Raw genomic sequence first — 26,951 nt, 5'->3', positions numbered from 1 at the left:
TTGGCCACCTCATGAGAAGAGAAGACTCCCTGGAAAAGACCCTGATGCTGGGAAAGATGGAGGGCACAAGGAGAAGGGGACGACAGAGGACGAGATGGTTGGACAGTGTTCTCAAAGCTACCAGCATGAGTTTGACCAAACTGCGGGAGGCAGTGGAAGACAGGAGTGCCTGGCGTGCTCTGGTCCATGGGGTCACGAAAGTCGGACACAACTAAACGACTAAACAACAATAGAGGCTGTGTGCACCCCATAAATAAAGCATATGCCTTCCCCTATGGAATCCTGGGAAATGTAGTTTACCCCTCACAGAGCTACAGTTCCCAGCACCCTTAACAAACTACAGTTGCCAGAAAGACTATTGCAAGGAACAAGATTACACAGGCTAATGTGTAATTTACTCTTGCAAATTCCAATGTGGCAGCTTCACGCTTTCAGATATTGGCCTGAACCCTTGAACTGCATGGGTCTTTCCCTCCGGATATTTGCCCAGCAACAGGAGGAACAGCAACAATCCAGAAAGTCTTCAGCAAAATGGTTCTGGTGGGCATCCTGCAGCCCAATAGGATCTTCCCGAGTGAAGGAAGTGGGTTACACCCAGCAAGTTGCTGCAGCCCAACATCAGATATTTGATCCCAAAACAGTCTGCTTCAGACACTTGAAAATATATTGCCTTGTCTGTACTGTCTGGATGGTTAAAGAGTCTCTAGGGTAATAGAAAACATAGATGGACTTGAATTCATAACAGAAAAAAAGAACAGTGCCAACTGATTAGTCACACCGAAGTAGCAATCTTTTCTAAGAACTGTGAGCTTTATTTGTGGCACAAAGCTTATTTGTTTTGCTTTCCCATATTTGTTTCCCCCCCCCCCAAAAAAAAAAAATGAAACTCTGAAACCTTATCAATCTTTTTATGGTTCACTTCCAAACTCATTCCTGCCTTCACACTCTCAACCAAAGTCCACAAGAGAAACGTTCTGCAGTTCTTTACCCAAGTTAGGGCAGCCTGGGCGTTACAGCATATCACCAGTAGCTTTTTCGTCTGCACTGCAGCATACATGTCTGAAGCATGGGTGGTCTAATAGCAGTTCTTAAAAAAATAAATAAATTATTAGATTTTTCATTTTTGACATTTCAAAATAATCATTTTACAAACTTTAAAATATCCAGTGACTTCCCTTCTTCTCCTTCCGTGGTTCATTTTGTACGTCCTCTATTCCTGCATATTTTACCTTCACCACTCAGATCAGATTTCCACTTTTACAACAATCAATTATTACACTATTGAATTTATCTTAATGCTGCCGACGTTTTCAGCTGAGTTCAGTGGTTATCCATATATTCAATGAATATTTTCCAATCCTCTTTAAATATATGTTCTTCTTGGTCTCTTATTCTGTCTGTTAAACTGCAAGTTCTACATATTCTAATATCTTAAGCTGCCAGTCCTTTTTATGAGAGACCTCGCTCACTTTCCATTTGGGGGATAGAAAAACACGGGCCGCTGTTGTTGCGTACATCAATCAGCTTTCCTGACACCTAGGGATTTCTGTCTGGGTTATTCCCAGTAGAAAGGACTCTGGTCTTTTTGGGAAAGTAGTTTAAAACTTTTTTTTAAACTCATTATAAATCATTTCCCAATATTCTTGTGCCTTTTTACATATCCAGGACTGATAGCAATTCTACCCATATCTGGAAAGTTTGAATCTCACTGTTTGGGAGATGCAGGAGACCCGACCCCTTCAAATATGACACAATCCCAAAGAACAGGTCTCCCATCCACTCGTTGCCACTATATTTCTAAGGGGCTTCTTTTTATTCTACTGAAAACTAGAAACAAGTTCATTTTTAAAAATCACAGTAATAATAATCCCACCTGTAGCAAAGGGTATACAGTGGTATCTCAGGTTAAGAACTTAATTCGTTCCAGAGGTCCGTTCTTAACCTGAAACTGTTCTTAACCTGAAGACCACTTTAGCTAATGGGGCCTCCTCCTGTTGCTGCGCCGCCGGAGCACGATTTCTGTTCTCATCCTGAAGCAAAGTTCTTAACCTGAGGTAATATTTCTGGGTTAGCGGAGTCTGTAACCTGAAGCGTATGTAACCTGAGGTACCACTGTATAAGGAAGTAAATTGTGCATCTCTGATACTGTGGATATAATACACATCTGTTTCTGTGCAGTCCCATAAATCCATTAACCTTGAGGTTATTTTCATCTGTCTTCACAAAGATAAGGTATCACACAATAAACAGCATTTCCCCCCACCCCCCACCCCATACTCAAAACCTTTGCTCTATACTACCAGGATTCCTTGCCCTGGAAGTAAATGCAAAAGAGGCACAGAAGCTTCTTCCTGTCTAGATCTTTGGGTGTAATAATAATAATAATAATAATAATAATAATAATAATAATAATGTGGTGCCTCGCAAGACGAAAAGAATCCGTTCCGCGATTCTTTTCTTCTAGCGGTTTTTTCGTCTTGCGAAGCAACCCCATTAGTGGCTAAGCGGATTAGCGCTATTAGCGATTTAGCGCTATTAGCGGCTTAGCGGGCTTAGCGGCTAAGCTGGTAAAAGGCTATTAACAGCTTAGCCGCTTTAAAGGGGGGGGGAGTGGGGGGAAATGGCGAGACTCGCAAGACGTTTTCGTCTTGCGAAGCAAGCCCATAGGGAACTTTGTCTTGTGAAGCGCCTCCGCGACGGAAAATCCTTTCATCTAGTGGGTTTTCCGTCTTGCGAGGCATTCGTCTTGCGGGGCACCACTGTAATAATAATAATAATAATAATAATAATAATAATAATAATAGAGGGGGCTGGCTGTGCACAGGACACTCCATCCCCCCAGTGTGTTTGTCACTCATGTCTTAATATATGCCCATGCCATCCTGCCATGTCTGTTTACACATAAAAAAACAAGGTAACCAGAAATGGAAAGGGGTTTAAAGGAAGGAAACAAAAGCACTCCAACCAAACCACAGAAAGGAAAGGGATTGTGGAGAGAAGAAGGCTGTTTTGGATTTCTGTTGGGCAAAGGGACACTGCTGACTTCAGCCATGGGGTCGACAGAGTTGGTTTAGCCCCCAATCCTGTGTGGCTCTCCATGTGGAGGTTGTTCCATAGCATAATCTCACTGCTGTCCATAACATCACCCTTGGAATGCAACCAAATGAAATCAGTAGGATGACGACATCTTCCTTTCCAATATGTTTGATTAGCTGGTGCTTCTGGGAGAAGATTCCCATGGCGGTGACCCTCCTTCAACAAAGATTTATAGGTGTTAGGTAAGCAAGCTTTCCCGTCGTGTTACATCTGTCTAATTATTTATCCCCAACCCATTAATATGTATGCTGCAATGACTGACTTTTCTCCTTTCCTTTCCAGGCCGTCCTTTAGCTTATTTCCTCAGAACTGAGACAGTAAACAGAATGCTGCAATGCAGCAAACCCAGTGCTCTGAAAAGAGTCACAGAGCAGGGCAGACAGTACGATGAGGGAAACTTCACTTTATTTGCTTTCGAGCAAAAAAAAACTTGAGAGAAACCAAATTGTCCCAGTGCGTTCACCCCAAATGCAATCACCACCTCTGTTTTCTGCACAGAGTAGCCTCTCATAGGGCTCTATGTTACAGACACCTTTCAAAATGCCCCCATTTTCTTTAAAACTTTTTCTGAGGTGAAAAATGTGCAGCGTTTCTTCCTTCGCAAGGGAGAAGTAAAAGTTGGATAGGCAGCAGCCCACTCTGTTCATTATCTGAGGACTCTGTGATGGGAGTTTCCTCTTATTGTGTTGGATTCAAGTGCATCCCCCCCCCCTGCCCTGTTTTGATGGAACCCCCAAGCAATTTGGTGAACACTATCTCATCGGACAAAGCACATTCAGGGATGCAGAGAGAGGCATTCTCAGGAAGATTCAACAAGAGTCGGCAAGCGTTTCCTAAAATAGCAGAGGAGCTGGAAGAACGGAGGGCAGACAGAAAGAAATCAGTCCCAAGGGAGATGCTGTAAACATAAAGGACTCTTCCTTGAATGTACAATTTGGAACGGGCAACCGAGAGCGCAGGGGGAAACATTTATCCAAAGTATAGCCTGGGGAACTGAAGTCTGTAGGTCATTTCATAATACGTGGGCTCAGTCCTCAAATAGGCAGGAAGGAGGTGCCAGGACTCATAACTTGAAAGAAGCGCCATGGACACTAGAACAAAATGGCTACAATGGGGAGTCATGATGTCAACACAAAATTAGAAAGCATAGACTCGTTGCTGCTTCTCCCCTCCCTCCTAGCAGATTCATGCTAACCGTGGAAAGTCAGCTTGTCCTAATGATGGAGAACACACTATTGACCCCCCCCCCCCATACAATGATACTGTTGTTGTATAATAGCAAGGGTCATTCCCGTGTTCCAGAAAAATATATACAAAGGGGCCCTCGGATTTCTCTCTCCCACACTCACCATACAGACCACAGCGTAAGGTTGCCATATTTTGAAGAGTAAAATGGGGGACACATTTGTTGACTTCTAACTATGGATCGCAGGTGGCGCTGTGGGTTAAACCACAGAGCCGAGGACTTGCCGGTCGGAAGGTCGGTGGTTTGAATCCTCGGAACAGGGTGAGCTCCCGTTGCTCAGTCCCTGCTCCTGCCAACCTAGCAGTTCAGCCAATAAAGCGAGATGAGGACCGCAACCCCAGAGTCGGCCACGACTGGACCTAATGGTCAGGGGTCCCTTTACCTTTAACTATGGATCGCTATGGCCACTCTCATTTTACATTCCCATGAAAAAGAGGGCATGTCCTGGAAAAAGAGGACATATGGCAACCTTGCACACACCATCCCCATATAGAGAGCCACACATAACTTCTCTCCCTCTACCTATGGGCATTTCTCTCTCACACACATACATGCACAGAAATACAGTGGTACCTCGGGTTACAGACGCTTCAGGTTACAGACTCCGCTAACCCAGAAATATTACCTCGGGTTAAGAACTTTGCTTCAGGGTGAGAACAGAAATCGTGCTCCGGCGGCGCTGTGGCAGCGGGAGGCCCGCCCCATTAGCTAAAGTGGTGCTTCAGGTTAAGAACAGTTTCAGGTTAAGAACGGAGCTCCAGATTGAATTAAGTTATTAACCCGAGGTACCACTGTACACCCCTCTCCTTTCTCTGTCACGCACATCAACACCCAGAAACCACACATCCCCTTCTTTCGATCTCTCTCTATCACGGAGATTGCACATTGCTCCCTCCTTCACAGACGATGCACATAGACCTATATGTACAATCTCCCCCTCGTACGCATGCACAATTACAGTCAGGTAAGACAGCTCTTCATCCTTCTCTGCAAAAATGTAGCTTTCTGTGGTGCGTTTGCGCATTCAAATGTTTGGCAGAGCGAGCAGGGCACACACACACAGACTGGAAATCAAGCGAGCCCCTCCTCTCCTTGGAGGTTGTTAAGAAGAAGAGTTTGGATTTGATATCCCGCTTTATCACTACCCGAAGGAGTCTCAAAGTGACTAATGTTCTCCTTTCCTTTCCTCCCCCACAACAAACACTCTGTGGGGTGAGTGAGGCTGAGAGACTTCAGAGAAGTGTGACTAGCCCAAGGTCACCCAGTAGCTGCATGTGGAGGAGCGGAGACACGAACCCGGTTCACCAGATTACGAGTCTACTGCTCTTAACCACTACACCACACTGGCTCTCTGTTAAGCAGAGGTTGGATGGCCATCTGTCATGGATGCCTTAGCTGAGATTCCTGCATGACAGGGGGTTGGGCAAGATGGCCTTTGGGTCCCTTCCAACTCTAAGATTCTTTGATTCTACGATTGGTCACCAAAGTTGGTGTAATGAACTCCGGAGCCCACCTCCCAGCCTGAGAAAGCTGCAGGAATGTGAATAATTGTTCATTAAAATGTTTCTTTCCGAGCTGGGAGTGTGTGTAAAAGGATGGGAGAGTAAGAGAATAAAGGTCAAGCAAATCGCAGTGTTAACCTGGCGGTTAGCAGCAGCAGAACTGCAAATAGTACAATCCATTCTATAAGGAGGTCTCGCAGTACAGCCTGGAGAATCCAAGTCAATGATGTCATTTTGCAAAATGCAAGAGTGGTCCGATTTGATAGGCATTTTGTGAGCTGGGTACTGAAATGAAACCAGTTCACATCAGGACATTGTGAGAAAAGGAAAATGTCTAAATGAACGCGAGCTCCTTCACTACATCACACACTGTGTTAGAACTAACCAGTCATACTATTAAAAAGTTGAACAGGAAACCCAATTTCCAGGCAACCAAGTTAAAGAAAAAGAGACATACCCAAGTGTCTCTTTAGTCTTTTTCAAAAGTGACACTGACAACCTTTGATGTAACATTTTAAAATGCTACATCAGGAAAAGCTTAACTTTTCCTGAATGGTACTACATATGGTACTACATATTCCCCTGGGGCAAGATAGATAATACAGTGGTACCTTGGGTTACATACGCCTCAGGTTACATACGCTTCAGGTTACAGACTCTGCTGACCCAGAAATATTACCTTGGGTTAAGAACTTTGCTTCAGGATGAGAACAGAAATTGTGCTCCGGTGGCGCGGCGGCAGCAGGAGGCTCCATTAGCTAAAGTGGTGCTTCAGGTTAAGAACAGTTTCAGGTTAAGAACGGACCTCCAGAATGAATTAAGTACTTAACCTGAGGTACCACTGTATGCAGAAGATGAAAAATAGATAATATACAGAAGATGAAAAATAGATATGCAGAAGATGAAAAATAAAGTAGGGGTCATCTGTGATGTGCATAATATTTGCATAGTGCCTAAAGTTATGTGGAGGAAGAATTTTTCCTCTCATACAGATGATATCGTCTACCCTGGGCAAAGTTGGTTTTATAAGGTATTGACAGATCACATCAACTTCCTCATTGACAGGTCATGAACGTCATTGGGGGAAAGGCTGTTCCAGTAGCTGTTCAGCCATTTGCATCTGGATGCTTGAAGGCATCTGACAATAAACATTGGCTTTCTATATTTTATGCCCTTGCACAATTAAACTTGCCTGAAAGGTTCATCAAGCGGATTCATGGTAATATTGTGTGTGTCTCCCCAAATCCAAAAGTCACTGGATTTGTGTCAGAGGCTTTCCACATCAAGGGGACGTGTTTCCTTTCCTCGTTGACCTTGCTTTGAAGTCATTAGCGTGTGCAATCAGGGCTAATGAGACAATTGATTCAAGGGTAGAGGGTAATAAATATAAGGGTGATGTTTTGCAGAGATGGCATGATGCCTGTTCTTGCCTCATCCTCTGTAATCTACAGGTGAATTGTGGCAGCTCAAAACACACTTTGGATGCTACACTGGTTATTCAACTCACCGAGGTAGAAGAGAATTAGAGTTAGCTGGCTTGGGAACTCAGGTGAAGCCAGGCATCTCCAACCTGGTGCCCTCCAGATGTGATGGAATTACAGCTCCTGTCAGCATGGCCAATGGTCAGGGACAGAGAGAGGTGTAGCTCAAAACAACTGAAGGATGCTAGGTTGGAGAAGTCTGGGCCAAATGCTCCCCGATACCTTTTATTTATTTATTTTGGGAAATTTTTTATTTGATTTTAAGATATAAATTTATAAAAATACCAAATACATATCCGTGTATAGAGAATTCTCTGAATCTCTAGACTCTCCCCCCCCTCCATGAGCCCTATTGTCAACATTTTCAACTGCATGTTATTCCATACTTTACATTTTATATCCATCCATATTATCCATAATATTTGTTACATTACAAGGGTTGCGTGTCGAGGTCCCCAAGACTCCCCCCCCCAAAAAAAAAATAACACACACACCACACAGAATTTTGTTTAAGGTTTTTGGCATAATTTTGGCCACAACTTTATTAACATACATGGATGTGAGTAGTTGATTAGGCATTGGTTAGGACTATCTGTCCCCCCGCTTGGGGACAGAACTGACTTCTGGATTCCAGCAAAAGCCAGTAAGGGGAAACAATATTGGGGAGAAACTGGAGCTGCGCCACAGACCCTCACCTCTCCCCGCATTCTCCCAGGGGCTTGCGCGGCCCAAACCCAATTTCAGGGATTTGGACAAAAGCATGGCAAGTCCCTGAATTCCTTTAACGGAATTCCCTTGCAGCAGCAGAACTGGAGGGGCAGGCACAGCCAATCCTTACCCCTCCTCCAACCAATTTTTAACCAATGCCTAACCGCAACCTTTCAAGTTGTGACGATTTGCTATGCAGCAGGCGAAAACCAAATGGCACCAGCCAATCAGCCAAATGGACAAAATTCCTACCAGGCCCCTGCCCCAACAGCAGACAACCCCATGACAGGCATAGCAAGGTCAACGCATGAGACCTAAAATTAGGGAGGGTGGGCAGGTGAGCCGGTGCACGCAACGAAATAGAAAGCTCAATGCTGTGTGCACTGCTTAAGAAACCTCCGTTCCCTCCCCCAAATTAGCAACATCAAAATTACCCCCAGCAACTCAAGTGACCAATCCCTGCCAGAGACCATCTATCCCAACCCGCCCAGCAACAGAGGGGTGGCTTGGCTGGCCCCCACCTCAACACGTTCTCTCTTTGAATGAGAACATGCTAAATTAAAATCCTGCTAATGTTTTCATCTGCTTACAATGGTCTCCTAAGTAAATGATAAAGTTTTTGTCCTCTTGGTTCCTGAGCTTTCCAGTCAGCCTTTTCCATCTTGGCGTAGTCCATCAGCTTAGTTTGCCATTCCTCTCTGGCAGGGTCCCCGAGACCTTTTAGATAGCTCAAAGATACATTTAAGCATTTTGACATTTGGATCCTAAAACAAATTAACAAAAATTGATCAGGTTAGTACAGGCATGCAGTTACCCAGTATAACCTTGGATTTGAAATGCTGGCAAGCATTTTCTTATTGGTAGAAACTTAATGTATGCTGTTTTGTTTTGTTTTTTAATAAAAAAAAGTATTCTGTTTGTTTCTTAGAGCCCAACATGGAATTGTTTAATAGTGCAGTCCTATACATGAAGTTCAATAGGACTTATTCACAGATAAGATAAAATGGGACCCTTATTCAACTGTTTTTTGTTAAATAAATTCCATGCTCCGCAACAAACTATGAGGTGACAAATGGCCAGAAATCTCAAAATCAAAACTACAGTTGTCAGATGGATGGAAAAGTTTCTGCTCTCCTGAACTTGCCAATTACCAGACAGTCCTTTTACTTGCACAAACTTTTGGGTGACAGCTCAACGACTCTTCTAAGCAAGTGAGATGGATGAGTTCTGAAATGACCTATCCATGACTGCTGCAGAGCCACCGCCACTGCTGCTGCTGCTGCTGCTTCTTCTTCTTCTTCTTCTTCTTCTTCTTCTTCTTCTTCTTCTTCTCTTCTTCATCATCATCTTCTTCTTCCTCTTCTGCGATCACTCGAAGCCAGGTAAGATTGTCTTCCATGAACACGGTCTTATTGATGTGTCCGTAAGTGACTGTGGAGGCCAATTCTGGATCCACATGTCCTTCCACAGTGGGGACCATAGCTGTCAACTTTCCCCCTTTTTTAAGGGAAATTCCCTTATTCTGAATAGGATTCCTCGCAAGAAAAGGGAAAAGTTGACAGCTATGGTGGGGACATAGGTTTCCCAGTGAGAGTTGATCACGGTGAGGGTTTGCCAAACATACCTTGCTCTTAGCTTGTTTCTCCCTTTCGTCCCGAGTCCGTGCTTCTTCAAAGTCCATGGTATAGAAGCTATTCTCCAAGGTTTGATACAAGATTTCTACCTAAGATTAAAAGAACAAAGTTACCTTGTGTGTCCCATATTAACCTTTCAATCGTTAATTAATGTTTATAATAATTCAAAGTGCTGGAGATGCACTGAAAGGGAAGTATATTTCACTCTACTGTTATGGTCTTGCAGAGTCCTGGGAAATTTGGGTTTATACAGTAAGTGCCCATGCAAATTCCATTTACAATTTGCTCTTCTCATCCCTTGGAAATCAACTTTGTCTTGCCCATATTCTAAGGCCGTGAGCTTTTGGCTTATACCCGGTACACTACATTTCTTCCTAGACTTCAGGTACTACAACTTTGGAAAGCCACAGACCAGCCAGAATTCCAGATCTAGGGGGTGGAAATGGTAAATTCAGCTTCTCTCTAAGAAGCAAATTGCTTTTCTAAAAAAGGAACATGTGTTACAGACCCCCTTTTTTTTTAACGGGCATCCTGTTCATGTTCTAATGTTGTTTATGATTATGATAACTCACATTTTCACTTCAAAACAAAAAAAATTCCTTCCAGTAGCACCTTAAAGACCAACTAAGTTAGTTCTTGGTATGAGCTTTCGTGTGCATGCACACTTCTTCAGATACACTGAAACAGAAGTTGCCAGATCCTTCTATATAGTGAGAAGGTGGGGAGGGGTATTACTCAGAAGGGTGGTGGGAATGGGTGATTGGCAGATAGCTGTGATGAGCCTGTTGACGACTCTTAACGACTGCAATAGGTCTTACAGGAAAAAGCAAGGGGTGAGAAGGTGAAAAATGGCTTTGTCATGTATAATGAGATAAGAATCCAATGTCTTTGTTCAGACCAGGTCTCTCCATGGTTTTAAGTTTGGTAATGAGTTGCAATTCAGCAGCCTCTCTTTCCAGTCTATTTCTGAAATTCCTTTGTAGTAAAACAGCTACTTTGAGATCTTGTATAGAATGTCCTGGGAGATTGAAGTGTTCTCCTACTGGTTTCTCTGTCTTGTGATTCTTGATGTCAGATTTATGTCCGTTTATTCTTTGGCGTAAGGTTTGGCCTGTTTGTCCAATATAGAGAGCTGAAGGACACTGTTGGCATTTGATGGCATACACAATGTTAGACGATGAGCAATTAAATAGTCCCGAGATGGTATGTGTGATGTTGTTGGGGCCAGTAATGGTGTTGTCCGGGTGTATGTGGCAGCAAAGTTGGCATCTGGGTTTATTGCAGGCTCTAGTGCCAGTGTCCGTGTTAAGTCTGGTTGTAGTATTATTGTGGGTTAGGAGTTGTTTAAGATTGGGTGGCTATCTGTAGGCAATGAAAGGTCTTCCTCCCAGAGCTTGAGAAAGAGAACTGTCATTGTCCAAGAGAGGTTGTAGATCTCTGATAATGCGTTGTACTGTTTTAACTTGGGAGCTGTATGTGATGACTAGAGGTGTTCTGTTGTTTTCTTTTTTGGGTCTGTCTTGCAGCAAGTTCTCTCTGGGTATCAGTCTGGCTCTGTTGATCTGTTGTCTAACTTCATCTGCTGGGTATTTTAGTTCTAAAAAGGTTTGCTGTAGATCTCTTAGGTGAGAGTCTCTGTCTGTAGAGTTGGAACAGATACGGCTGTAACATAGTGCCTGGCTATATACAATGGACTGTTTGGTATGTTTGGGATGGTAGCTAGAGGCATGTAATTTTCACTTCAGTTCCTGTGACTTTGTCTTTGGGGACCCTTTTCAGGGGATACTTGCTAAGCCACCAGGACTTTCACCTGCTATTTTGGGAGCCTTTGCCCTTACCCTTGCATGTGTTAATGTGTGTGTAGATTTCTGCCCTCTGCCCTTTTATGTGTACGTATCCCCCCCCCCTTTTTTTTTTAATGGTAGCAAGACCTTTTCCTTAAGTATAAAAAGGAAAGGGAAAGAAAGCCTTATATTAATAGTAAGACCGCCCTCTCCAAAAGAATTTTCACATTCCCAGGGATACTGATTCAATCTGATCGAGTTGATTTATTCAGAAGACAGGTAGCAGATAACCATATGCTAAAAATTACAATCTGGAAGAATAGCAGAGTGCATGTTTGGACTACAGAACGGCTGTGGTTCAACCAGTCACACAAGTTAGCAACAACATAGGCATGCGTGTGCATTTTTTCCATATGACACTTTCAGTCATTGTCATATTTTGCCACAAAGATTTAAGATTTTTAAAAAATAATTTTATGTGCCGGGGATGGGGGGAGGTGATGCAAAACTTCACGTCACCAAAAGAGTTGTTTGGGGGGTGTTATGTACTGAGTTGAATAGGATCCAAAATGCAGCAGTCTGATTGGTCCTAGAACAATAGGATCCAAAATGCAGCAGTCTGATTGGTCCTAGAACAATAGAATTCAGAATGCAGCGGTCTGATTGGTCCTAGAACAATAGGATTCAGAATGCAGCAGTCTTATTGGTCCTAGAACAATGCAGCAGTATGATTGGTCTGCAGGAGCCACCCAATCCAGCTCCAGATGGAAGTGAATCCACAACCTGATTGGCCTACAGAAGAATTCCGGAATTAGCCAATCACGTGCAGCCCACTGTGTAAATAATGTATATAAAGCAGATACTTTGGGGGAACTTTCATTCCTCCTCACCACTATGAGCTGAATAAAGAGCATGAAATCCACTCTCGGCTCCAAGTATATTTCAGGGAGTAACTGAAAGAGAGGTAAGTTAGAATACACTGTGCGCATGGATCGTGGCCTCTGCATGCAACCTGCTATAGCACGATAATTGATTTTTCCATTTTGAAGAATACTTATGAAAATTGCTGCAGAGCACTTAGAGAGAGGATTAACATTTTTCCAGGTGGGTACAATTGGCAAGGTGACATTTCAGATAATGGCTTTTTAACCCTGTGGTGCTGCAGCCAGAATTGACTTCTGCCATTTCACCCCGCACCTCTGGGATTTGCTCTGAAATTCAAGCACACTGACATGGCCTTTGCTCCAAGATTGTGCCTTGAAAAGCTGAAAGGATGAGAGATTGAATTAAGCTTGTAGATGCCTGCAAACACTACTGCCTGAAAAATATGGAAGAACAAAAGCCTTCTTATAGACTCAATGCAGCCATCAAGAGGGGTTTTGTTTTGTTTTAATCTTAAATGTGGCCCGGGGGACTTTTCCAGTGGGGCTGTTACAGTCGCACAAATGCTCCAAATTTAGACTTCAAAACCCATTCTGCTGGAATCAATACATGAGATATTTGGAGACTAAACATGGTGAAGGAGGGGGTCCAGTGAAAACAGCTGCAAATGTGCCACAGTTAGGCTTCAGGGAAACCTCTTAATGACTCAAATAAGTTAATTTTTTGAAGTTTGTGCATGGAGACAGGGAGAGAGGAGTATCCACAGATGAGGAAGTCCACATGAGTCGAACCTGGTTTGTGATAAAATGATGCATGGCTGTGGATAGAGAGAGCTATTTCCCTTCTTCTTCCATAATCCTAGAATTTGGAAACAGGTCAATGAAACAGATTGGCAGCACCTCACTTGATTCGACCCAAAAGGACACACACACACACAATTAATTTGTAGCATTGGCTGCCACAAGAGGCAACGATGCCACTGTCTTAGATGGTTTCAGATGTGGACTAGATAACTGCATAAAGGGCAAATGGTTATTCAGAGGCAGTTGCTAAGCGGAAGCTCTATGTTAGGAGGCAGAGTGAAACTGCATATCACTTGTCAGAGAGAAAGGGCGCAGGGTGGTGCCTTCATGACCTACTCGAGAGCTCAGCCAAAACATCTGATTGGATACTGTGGGGCGAAAGGGTGGTAGACTATGGTAGTGGACCTTTGTCTGACCGAACAGGGCTCTTCCTTTATTCTTAAAAAGTATCATTCCAGCATTTGCACAAAGAAGCAGGACTCATTAGGGCTGGGCATATTGTGATGTCGGTGTTGTCAGGGAAGAGTTAGAGTTAGAAGTTCCCAGTTTTCCAGAGGGAGAAAGTTTTCCCCTTGAAAAACATCTTCATGTATGCGACAACGGCCGCGAGAGTTCTGGTAGCACAAGGATGGAAGACTGAAGAAACCCCAACTAAAGAATCATGGCAAGAAAAATTGGTGGACTATGCAGAACTGGCAAAACTGACATATAAACTATGGGACAAGGATAACTGTGACTTTAAGGATGAATGGGAACCCTTTACAAAGTATCTGAAGACGCAAGAAAGCGAACTGGACTCCTTGGCAGGTTTTGAATAAACATTCACAAACTTTTTATTGATAATAATCAGCTAAATAGTTTGAGGATCTATACAACTTTGTAACATGCAGAAAACAGCATTCTTAGAGAAACCAAAGACTGGAACTGAGGGAAGTCGGGGGGTGGGTGGGTTTTGTGTGGGAGGGGGGAGGGGAAACAAGGATGATACGTTTTTGGATAATATGTCTTGTTATAATTTTGAATAAAAAAAAATTAAAAAAAGAGAGAGAGAAAGTTTTCCCCAAGGGGAGGGAGGAGAGCAGTGAAGCTAATAGAAGAGAGCAACAGGAACAACAGGGAGGGACTGGATGTTCACAGGAAAGGCAAGGGTTAAGTTATAGCTCAGATTCAGAGGAGGGGAGATACAAGCCAATTCTAGAGGTTAGAAAAAAGAGCGGGAAAGTGAAAGGAACGGGGCGTTCACCATTTTGAGATTTGCTGGTCACGGAGAAGCAGAGCTCAGAAGGTACAGTCATACCTCGAGTTGAATGCACTTCCGGTTGAGCGTGTTCAAGTTGCACTCCATGGCAACCCAGAAGTAACGGCGTGCGTTACTTCCGGGTTTCGCCGCTCGCGCATGCGCAGATGCCAAAAATGAAGTCGCGCGCGTGCGCGGAAGCGGCGAAACGCAGCCTGCGCACGCGCAGATGCGCCGTCGCGTCTTGCATTCCATTCGGGGTGCGAATGGGGTTCCGGAATGGATCCCGTTCGCATCCCGAGGTACCACTGTATCTGAAATAAATGACTCTGAGGAATAATAGTTAAAGATAAGAACCATTTATAATATTCTTTGCAATAAAAAGTTATAAAAGAACAAGAAGTGTTTGTGTGGTGATCTGATGAGGAGAATGACCAGTCCTGACAGGTGTCATAATTTTTGACCTGGCAATACATTGCAAATCATGATGTGCATGCGTGCTATGCAAAAATCACGATGTGGGGGAAATGGAGAAGCCAGCCAATGCCTCTTCCTAGTCCCATCCTTATTTCAGACATCGTGATATATCAGTATATCGTGAGGTTTAGCTGGTGATGTATCACAATATTGAAAACCAGATATTACCCGGCCCTAGGGCTCATAGCCCAGGTCTATCACATCACCTGATGTATCACAATGTTGTTGCACTGCCTTTTAAACAGAATCCTATAAACCACAGAGCCTAGGACTTGCCGATCAGAAGGTCGGTGGTTCGAATCCCCGCAATGGGGTGAGCTCCCGTTGCTCGGTCCCTGCTCCTGCCAACCTAGCAGTTCAAAAGCATGTCAAAGTGCAAGTAGATAAATAGGTACCACTCCGGCGGGAAGGTAAACGGCGTTTCCATGCGCTACTCTGGTTCGCCATAAGCGGCTTAGTCATGCTGGCCACATGACCTGGAAGCTGTACGCTGGCTCCCTCGGCCAGTAAAGCGAGATGAGCGCCGCAACCCCAGAGTCGGTCACGACTGGACCTAATGGTCAGGGGTCCCTTTACCTTTTATAATAAACAAGAGATCTTTCCCAATCTGCATCTCTACTGGAATTGTTTTTAAGATGTTCTTATTGTTCCACCGTTTATGTATTTGCTGCCCTGGACTCCTCTGGGAGGAAGGCTGGGATATAAATTTAATAAAATAAAAATTTGCCCATGGAACCATCTATAACAAAAGCCCACCAGCAGGGCCTGCCTTTTGTAAAAGCACTTCGGTTCCAAGGGATCACCTGATTACCAGGAGTGGATTCTGGGGGTGTTCAAAGGACATGTGCACTTTCCACACTCATAACCTGCAAAAGGCAGCTGGGATTTGTGAGGCCTTGCTCATTCAAATAAAAAGGGCGGGGCTTTCCATTGTCCAGGTTGCTTCCCTGGATATAAGCAGGTGGGAAGTCAGTATGCTTCACCTACATAAGAGTTGCTTGATTTATCTGTAGTGTACAGTAATCTTCAGTGTTGTGTTAGGGCTAAATCTAGCTGTGCTTAATAACATATTCCATCATAAAGATTAATAAAAGCAACGCTGGAAAAGAGGGCATACTACATTAACCTCAGATGCACTGCTTTGGAGAGACTAAATTGTATTTGTTTACCCAACAGAGCTTTTTCCCCCCAGGCGTCATACCAGCAGAATAGCTTTCCTTTATTTCTTAGTATTTGTGTCTTCAGTATCTACCCTCATTTTGTTCTCTGTGTACACATTTGTATTTAAGGACTGGGTGGAATGCATTGTCTTAATTCAACGCTATGCATAAAATGTTGATGATCTTTTGGTCGTCGCCTGAGCCAAACGGCACAAGTTGTTTTGGAAGAAAGTGGGGGAGTTGTAAGGCCCCAATCAGCTAAAATTGTCCCCTGCCTAACTGCAGGGGCGATGTTTTCAGGAAATAGCACATTTGCGGGCAAAAAAGGCAATTGGTTGTGTTCAATGTGCTCCCCACAGGCACCATCAGTATGAAACAGCTGGGTCTGGGATTCAGTAGTTAAATTTCCCACAATGCCGCTGAAGCGCTTTCTATGGCAAACAGCAACTTCACAGGCAAAGAGTCACACAGTCTACCAATTAGTAGATCAATTTGCACGGAAGTTTCTGATCCTAGATGGCTGCCACACCAACTGGCTGTCTACTACACCAGATCAAGACCCGGAACAGGAATAGCCCCAGCGCAATGGGCAGTCGGCAAACTCAATTGAGAAAACAGAGAAACGCAAAAGCATTTACTTCTGGGGTTTTGGTGTTCGGCTTCTGAGACCCTCGAAAACTGAGGTTCCACTGTACCAATCATTCAGATGCCAAATTATGTAATTTAGGTGCCTCCCCACCCCCCGTGTGCTTGAACTGATTGCTTGATGACTTGCTTTATTTCTGTGTTCCAAAATCTTATTAATTTCAATTCTACTCCAGTCAAAATAACAGTACCTTATACAACAACTGCAATATTAACGAGTTCCATTCGTATTGACACATTAAATGATTTATAAAGCTACAGGTGAAGCATTCAAACTATATCCTTGTTCTTCCTATTTGTGGCCATTATTCTTTCCATGATGTTTCTTTCTGTCCTTGTAAAATATTATGTCTATCTTTTCCCGGTTGTTGCTGTTCTCCTTCATGCCTTGGGCGGAGCTAATATCCCATTGTTGTTTCAAAAGTTCTCCATTGCTCCACCCCATGCTTCATTGTTTTGCAACTTTAACAGCAGCTGCAAAAATCACACTGTCCCAATAAATAACTTGTTTTTGCCATTTTTTCCTCTCAGCCCGGGAAGGAGAGTGATCTACAAATAACTCAGTCATGACTTTCTCAATGTTCAGGGGAGCCACTTTTTGATCAATAGAGCTTCAGATTTAAGAGACAGATTTCGATCTGAGTAGTAGTAGTAGTAGTAGTAGTAGTAGTAGTTATTGTACCCTGCCCATATGACTGGGTTTCCCCGCCACTCTGGGCAGCTCCCAATAGAATGTTAAAACATGATAAAACATCAAACATTAAAAACTTCCTTAAACAGGGCTTCAGATGACTTCTAAAAGTCAGGTAGTTGTTTATTTCCTTGACATCTGATGGGAGGGCATTCCACAGGATGGGCGCCACTGCCTGGTTCCCTGTAGCTTCACTTCTCGCAGTGAGAGACCCTCCAGAAAGCCCTCGGAGCTGGACCTCAGTGTCTAGGCTGAACGATGGGGGTGGAGACGCTCCTTCAGGTATACTGGGCCGAGGCCATTTAGGGCTTTAAAGGTCAGCACCAACACTTTGAATTGTGCTCAGAAACATACTGGTATCTCTCTCTTTCCCTCTGAGGAAACATTCAGGAAAGCCAGTAGCTTTAACTTTGAAATATACTCAGAGTCAAGAGTGGATTTCATGCTCTTTATTGAGCTCATAGTGGTGAGGAGGAGTGGAAGTTCTCCCAGAATGTCTGCTTTATATACATTATTTACACAATGGGCCCCACGTGATTGGCTAATTCCGGGATTCTCCTGTAGGCCAATCAGGTTGCGGATTCACTTCCACCTGGAGCTGGATTGGGAGGCTCCTGTGGACCAATCAGACTGCTGCATTCTGGACCCTGTTGTTCTAGGACCAATCAGACTGCTGCATTCTGAATCCTATTCAACTCAGTACATAACAAATTTGCAGCCCATTATCTTCCTGTATCTCTCTTTCTCTCTCCCTGGCAGCCATCTTTTCCTGAGTTCTCCTCCACCTCCTTGCTGCCTCCCAGTCACGTTCCAGATTCCTAGTCTCCCCGCTTCCCCTGCTCTCCATTTCAGAAAACCACTGCATTACGGTGACTGGTGGCATCACCATTCTTGTTCTTGGCAGTTAGAGACTGACTGGACTATAGGAATTACAGTCCATAAAAAGTGAGTAGGTACATAGATTCCCACGGTGAATGACAGCGAACTGAACAACGAAGAATGGTGAGGTGCCCCTGTTCTTTGTCAGCATGCCCAGTTGATTCCCGTCAGTACCACAGCTGAATATTAAGCACCTTTGGGAATAGCAAGCAGCCATGCATCCTCTCTGATAAAGCTCCAAGAGCCCTTGACAGAAGAGTGGCTGAAAATCTCCTTCAACCTGATTTTGTCAGACGACGACGATGCGTTGGCAATGAGCTCACCACCTGCTAACTGCATTTTGTATGGATCTGGGTTCATGTTCATATCTATCTTCTGATGTCCTCCTCCTGTAGGGTCGCCGTATTTCAGAGCACCCTGAAAGTTGTTGAGATATTATATATATATATATATATATATATATATATATATATATATATATGCAGGTTTTGGTGTCCTCGGGTATCTTCCCGTGTAAAAGTTGGGGTGTCTAGGCGACGTTTCGACGAGGTCTCACTCGTCATCTTCAGGCTGGTGCTTTCGGCTTCTTGTTACTGGAACAAGAAGCCGAAAGCACCAGCCTGAAGATGACGAGTGAGACCTCGTCGAAACGTCGCCTAGACAACCCAACTTTTACACGGGAAGATACCCGAGGACACCAAAACCTGCATTCCTGTACCCGTGAAAATCTACGAAAGCATATATATATATATATATATATATATATATATATATATATATATATATATATAATTTTCTGTTTTACAATTTATAATACTCGAAGCTACCAACATGAGTTTGACCAAACTGCGGGAGGCAGTGGAAGTGGAAGACAGGAGTGCCTGGCGTGATCTAGTCCATGGGTTCATCAAGATTAGGACTCACGAAGAGTCGACTAAATGACTAAACAACAACAATACTCATTTAAACATCCTTAAAATATCAATGACTTCCCTTCTTCTCTTTCCATGGTTTGTTTTGCATATCATAAATCCCTTCATATTTTACAAGAACTAAACAATTTAGTATTCCTTTATTACTTTTTTAAAAAAAATAATATTTATTACTTTTCCAACAATTTAAACACTACAAAAAGGGAAAAAAGAACAATACAATACAAAAACACTACATAACACTAACACATTAAACTAACAAAACAAAACAAAAAAACACATCAAACAACATCAAATCAACATCAAACAATTTCAATATCTTATCTTTCATTCACTTATTTCAGCGACCTCCTCACACCTCCCTTTTTGTATTCCACTTCTGTTAATTGTTTCAGCAATTCCTTTCCATCTTCCTCTGTTTTCTATCCTATAATTATCTTAACACATTCTAACCTTATTTTTTCCTTTAATACTCTATTAATTTTATACTTAATTCCTTATAACATTTCTACTAAAGCCATATAACTTCATTCCAACATTTTTCTAACATTCATTAATTTTACAGTATTTCTGTAAATAGTCTTTAAACTTTTTCCAATCTTCTTCCACCAACTCTTCTCCCTGGTCTCGGATTCTGCCAATCATTTCCGCAAATTCCATGTAGTTCATCAACTTCATCTGCCATTCTTCCCGGGTGGGTAAATCTTGTGTCTTCCAATACTTTGTGATAAGTATTCTTGCTGCTGTTGTTGCATACATAAAAAAAGTTCTATCCTTCTTTAGCACCATTTGGCCAACCATGCCCAGGAGAAAGGCCTCTGGTTTCTTCAGAAAGGTATATTTGAATATCTTTTTCAATTCGTTATAAATCATCTCCCAGAATGTCTTAATTCTTGGGCATGTCCACCAAAGGTGAAAGAATGTACCTTCAGTCTCATTACATTTCCAACATTTATTGTCGGGCAAATGGTAAATTTTTGCAAGCTTGACTGGTGTCATGTACCACCTATAAATCATTTTCATTAAATTTTCTCTTAGGGCGTTACATGCTGTGAATTTCATACCTGTGGTCCATAACTGTTCCCAGTCAGCCATCATTATGTTATGTCCAACATCTTGTGCCCATTTAATCATAGCTGATTTCACCATTTCATCCTGAGTGTTCCATTTCAACAGCAAGTTATACATTCTTGACAAATTGTTAATTTTTGGATCTAACAATTCTGTTTCCAATTTTGATTTTTCCACCTGGAAACAGTATTCCTTTATTACATCCATCAAAACTTATTTACACTGTTGAATTTATCTTAATGCTGCCAACGTTTTCAGGTGTACACAATTTCCCCCTATATACAGTCATACCTTGGTTGTCGAAAGCCTTGGTACTTGTACATTTTGGTTCCCAAACAATCGAAACCCGGAAGTGAGTGTTCCAGTTTTTGAACGTTTTTTTTGGAAGCCGAACGTCCGATGTGGTTTCCGCTATTATTTCCGGCACACCGGCACAATCAGAAGCCAATCAGAAGCCGCGCCTTGGTTTCCAAACGTTTTGGAAGTCAAACAGACTTCCAGAAGCATTCTGTTCAAAAACCAAGATATGACTGTATTCAATAAACATTTTCCAATCTTCTCTAATTTGTTGTTGAGCTTTTTAAAGACCAAACTCCAAAGTTGTGGGGCGGAAAAAGCGCCGCCTTTCAGAAATCCCTTCCCCGGACGTCAATTCCGCCTTTGAAATCCCAGTAATGTCTGGGAAAATCCGGACATATGGTGGCCCCTAGCCTCTTGCTACAGCACAGGCCACCCAGTGAAAAACACCGTTAACTGCAGATATATTTGCATGTAGCCGATTCGCTGGTCTCATCTTCTGGGAGCTTCACAAGCCTCTGAAAGCAGCCTCCAGACAGGACTTGCTGAACTGTCTGTCAAAGCATTTGCATAGCACTCACCTTTCCCTCAATTTCCTTCTTGAATGATAACCTCCCCACGTAAGCTTTTAAAAGCTGGAAGTGCAGAATTTGGAATTAGCTAGTTAAAACATTCAGCTGCTCAGGAACTTCCATTGCTCCTTAGAAAACCATAATAGTTGTATTGGGTAGCTTAGCCATGTCTTCTGCAGGAGCTAAAAACTAGGTTAAGAATTCATTGCACAGTTAGTCTGCAGTACAGTGGTATAGATATTTACTCAGAAGTAAGTCTCTTTGTGTTTAATGAAGCTTACTCCCAGATGTGGTAACAGGATAGCAGCCAAGGCTTTGATTTAGAGTTGGCACTGGAGGAAAACAAGGATCTTTTGCAGACCCTCCAAGTGTCCCTATTTTCCAGGGATGTCCCTGATTTAGAGAAGCTGCCCCCATTTCTGATTTGATCCCAGAATGTCCTGCTTTTCCTTAGGATGTCCCTATTTTCATTGGAGAAATGTTGGAGGGTGTGGTGTTATCCAACCCCTGAGCCGTCTGAAGGCAATCCTGTATATGGAAGGTTTTTTTTTAATGTTTTATTATGTTTTTATATATGTTGGAAGCTGCCCAGAGTGGCTGGGGCAACCCAGTAAGATGGGTGGGGTATAAATAGTAAAATTATCATTATGGAATGGGACGTCCCTATTTTCATCAGAGACATGTTGGAGGGTATGTCTTGTGCCTTTAACAGCTGTATGGCAGGCAAAAATTTGATAGGTTAAGCCTTTTCTTGTGTGGATCTACAACTAAGAGAAAAGCATCACTATAACTGTGCTTCCTCCAATTTTATGTTATGCCTTGCCCCGCATGACAGCCATTTTGTATTATGCCATGCCGCCATGGCAACTATATTGTGACTGGTGCCCAGAGTACTCTCTCAAAATTTGAAATGTGCCCATTTGTCCAAAAAGGCTGGCAACTGCTGGCCTATGGTTTTAATCACTCTTGTTTTAATGCTACGTTTATTATGTTTTTTGACATAGTTGCTTTCTATTTTGTAGCCCACCTGGGATCTTTTGGTGAAGGGTAAGTAAATAATAATGATGTAGTAGTAGTAGTACTAATGATATTTGGGGATAGGAAAGTCTTTTCTAGCTGCTGTACGAATATGTTTGCCATCTGCAAAATGTCTCACAAGCTTTGACTTCTTGTAAGTTTCACCCACAATAAACACAAGTGGAAATGTTTCATTGCGTTCTGTGCATATGTTCCTCCAGGTATCTTACGGCTTCCCTTCCTAAAAATCATTTAAAAGCAAGCACTCACAAAATATTTTGCTTCTACATGACATAGTATCTACCATCAGAGAGAGATCTAAAAGGGTGAGCTTCTCTGCCACTTTCCCAAAGATTAGCATTTTAAATGATGTTTGCATGATACAAAAAGTCCTGCTAATGGCTTAAAACTCATCTATATGTAAATTGAATAACCTTCCAAAGATGAGAAAAGAGGGCCGCGGCGGGGTGTGTGTGTGTGTGTGTGTGTGTGTGTGTGTGTGTGTAAATGATCAAACAAACCTTAAACTCAGTTTTGGTAAAGCCGCAACTTCTTGTGATGTGCTGAGTCACATCTATTTTTTCAAACTGTTGGTTGACTCTTGTTTACCGGTTCCATATCCTGTATTAGTTTTGTTGACATTTAAAATAATAATATATATTTTTTGGTATTTCAGTGCTCAATGGTGTTTTGTTTTAATTGAGATTTTTGATCTTGTGCTTTACATTATGGAAACTATAAGGTGCTTTGAATATTGTCCATGTCATCAAATTAAATAACTGGGCAACTTTGGAAGCTACCTAAGTCTTCTGGATAGGATGGGATGAAATTCCCTGTGGATTAATAACAAAGTAGATCTAGTGTGTGCATAATTGTAAGCTGCTCCAGGGTTTTGACTGGGATGCAGGGTAGACATCCCAGTACAAAGTAAATAAACAAACTTGCTCTCCATCCCAAATGTGCAAAAATCCCGGGGAAGAAGGGGTGACAGCCCACATTTGTAAATTTCAAGGTGTGACCTCTTTTCTTTCTTGCGCTTAAAACATTAAATTCACTCACAGCTTTTCCCTCAGTCCTCAATTCAATATATTCTCCAGTACCAATAATGAAGTTCCACTCAACTCAGTTGCCCACATTCTGGGTAAAATCCAGTTCACTTCAGTCTGGCCACAGGACTGAAACTGCCTTCTGTCTGAGTTTATAATGAGAAGTTGCTACAAGGTGACACAATTGTCTTTTTCTCCTCCTTGTAGGCTCTCCTTGATTTATAAAGAGCAGAAATCTTTGGACATAGAATTCTCACTCCCACAAATATTTGCACAATGACTTATTCCTGGGTAGAATTAAAGGGAGGGGATTCTCATTGCCTTTGGTAGCTATGAATCAAATATCAGGGTCCCAATTCATTGGGATAGCGCAGAGAACAAGCATGATGAATTGTGAGCTAATTACATGAGAAATCTTGATTTACACTGTAAAATGTCAATTTGTTATTTTGAGGCTATAATTCACTTAACATGTCTAACAAATCCTATTTCCTGAAGTGTCTGCTTTAATGGTATCTAGGAAACAGTTGCTTTTAGATGCAAATCATTTGCAAATCGCCTCTTTTCAATTCTCCGGATGGGACTTTTCACATTCAAATCTGATTAACCTAGGTGTTATCAGTCCCATTCTGAAAGCTGAAATGCCACCGGGTTTAATTACAATTTTCATCCCCGCAAAAATAAATATATGGTGAATTACAGTTCAGTGACAAAATGTTTTGCTCACAAAATTTCAGCGGCTCTCTGATTATCATACAGAGAAAATAGTATGCATGTGTGTGCACAGTGGCAACAATCTACGAACCATTTTGAGTAGCCTACCACTAACTGAATTGGTCTATAAGTAAAGGTAAAGGGATCCCTGACCATTAGGCCGACTCTGGGGTTGCGGCGCTCATCTCGCTTTATTGGCTAAGGGAGCCAGCGTACAGCTTCCAGGTCATGTGGCCAGCATGACTAAGCTGCTTCTGGCGAACCAGAGCAGTGCACGGAAACGCCGCTTACCTTCCCGCCGAAGCGGTACCTATTTATCTACTTGCACTTTGATGTGCTTTCAAACTGCTAGGTTGGCAGGAGCAGGGACCGAGCAACGGGAGCTCACCCCGTCGTGGGGATTCGAACCATCGACCTTCTGATCAGCAAGTCCTAGGCTCTGTGGTTTAACCCACAGTGCCACCCATGTCTATGCCTAGTCCTAATCATATCTGCATATACCACTGATCTCAGTGGATTTCTGGGATAGTTCAGTTGGTAGAGACTGGTACTCATAATCTCAGCTCACATTGGGCAGAAGATTCCTGCATTGCAGAGGGTTGTGTTCGTGTAAGCTAATCATGGCTGACCTTATCATTAGACCAGTTTCCCAGCCTTGGGTCTCCAGCTGTTTTTGAACTACAACTCCCATCATTCCTAGCTAGCAAGACCAGCAGTCAGGGATGATGGGAATTGGAGTCTGAAAACAGCTGGAGACCCAGGGTTGGGAAACACTGGACCAGATGACCCTCGTGGTCGCTTCCAACTTTACAGTTCTATGATTCTAGTACAGTGGATCCCGAACGCCTTGCGAGTCCAACATTTTGGCTCCCAAACGCTGCAAACCTGGAAGTGAGTGTTCCAGTTTGCAAACATTCTTTAGAACCCAAATGTCCGACGTGGCTTCCGATTGGCTGCAGGAGCTTCCTGCAGCCAATCAGAAGCCACATCCTGGTTTCCATTCGTTTTGGAAGTCAAACGGACTTCCAAAACCAATTCCGTTCGACTTCCGAGGTACCACTGTATTTTTATACCCAGGTCAGTTGGATAAGACTTCAGCTAGACACATTCACTAAGTTAAAACATAAAATAGAAACATATTTACCACAAAAACATTAAATAAACATTAAATAGCAAAATACTAGCACATACTTTTAAAACAGCTGCATATCCCCACTGCTAACACTTTCAAAGTTTTCAGGAACAATATATTTCAAGCAATGCTGCAGAGCATTCCTGAATGTTAAAGATGAGGGAGACACTTGCACCATCCCAAGGAGAACCTTCCACAAACAAGGAAATGATACAGAGAAGGCTACATTGGTTTGTTGAAATGCACATCCACAGCTTCCTGTTATTATCTGTATGACACATGACTCACTAGACCAATGTTTCCCAACCTTGGGCCTCCAGCTGTTTTTGAACTACAGTTCCCATCATCCCTGACCACTGGTCTTGCTAGCTAGGGATGATGGGAGTTGTAGTCCAAAAACAGCTGGAGGCCCAAGGTTGGGAAACACTGTACTAGACTACAGTGACTGAGGGATACATTACACAATGTAGCCCACAAATCTTCCAAGTTTCTAAAGCATTCTCTCATTGCCTCCTGCCCGGTTAAACACCTGCAAAGGTTGGAATGGGTTTTAAGAGTTCATGACCGTGGGGGGTGAAAAGTAAAGTAAATTCAATAAGTTCAACAAAGCTCAGCTGAATACATACCATCCACTCAAAAAATGGCACTGATAATTTTTCTTAGATCCCTGACAATGTTTAGATTTTTTTTTAATGATTCTTTTCAAACATGATCCCCTTCACCTCTGTGTTCTTACACAACTAAGGAAATTTCTATGGATGGTATCCAAAGGTAATTGTGCATGAGATGTATGGGTTCTCCCCTTTACACAAGGCAGGTCCCCCATTTTTTCTGACCCCCTTCCCCACCACAGCCCTCCATGTCCAATGGCGGAGGAAGGGGGTGCGGGGTCTTCAGTCCGCCCCGGATGTCATCACTGAGGGGGGTGACAAAATGAGGTTTTTTTTATTTTAAAAAATGGGCTCACGAAACTTTTTAGGAGTGATGTGGTAGCTTAGGCGCCCGCAGGTTCCGCGCTGCCTGAAACAGCAGCGTGGGACTTGCGCCTGCCCATCGCTTCTCCCTCAGCTGCCGTACAGCTGAGGGGGAGGCAGCGGAGAGGTTCCAAGTGTTGGAGAGGCTTGCCCCGCCCCCATGGGGAGATTGCCCCACCCACGAGCAGATTGCCCCACCCCATGGGTGCGGATCGCCCTGCCCCCAGATGCAGGACACGCCCCCGCACCAGGCACCCAAGTGGCTAGCTACGCCGCTGTCCGTGCCCACCTAAAAGTCTCCGCCTTAGGATTGGAGGACCCTCCAGAACATTATGGGATAGGGGAGTGGAGCTGCAGTGACTTAGAAGGATTGCCCCCCCTCCTCCGCCCCCCGCCGTGAGAGCACAACTCTTTTCCATTCATATAAAAACAGATTTGAGATCAAAGCACTGGGAGCGAGTACTATGTATTTTCAACAGCAACCAGGGTGGAAGGCAGGTCTTATATGTAACATTTCAACACATGCATTTTACATTAGCCAACCCTTTCATCGTGTCGGAAAGGTGAGATATGCAACAGGGAACCTCCTTTCGGAATTCTATAAGTCTCACCTGACCTTTGTAACATGATAACATTTTGGTCTTTTTTTTTTTTTTAATGGTTTTGCACTATTCTCTCCCCCCAAAAAAACACACAAAAAAAACCACACACCCTGCCTTGAGCAATGTGGACTTTTGTAGAATCCATAACAGAAACATGCAGTTGGTCCAGGCTGTGTGTTTTTCTCTCCCCTTGCTGTGTGTGTGTGTGTGTGTGTGTGTGTGTGTGTGTGTGTGTGTGTTTGTATGTTTTCTAGCACTGATAAGCCAGGAATTTGTTTCTCCTGTTCTTTGAATGTGTTCTCTCCAGAGACTGCTACAAACTCTAGGATATCTGTGCAGTGCCGACATCTTTTTTTTTTTTTTTTTAAG

This window comes from Podarcis muralis, chromosome 3 (genome assembly GCF_964188315.1).
Source record: "Podarcis muralis chromosome 3, rPodMur119.hap1.1, whole genome shotgun sequence".
In the NCBI taxonomy this organism is placed as follows: Eukaryota; Metazoa; Chordata; class Lepidosauria; order Squamata; family Lacertidae; genus Podarcis; species Podarcis muralis.
This window is presented reverse-complemented; position numbering follows the sequence as displayed.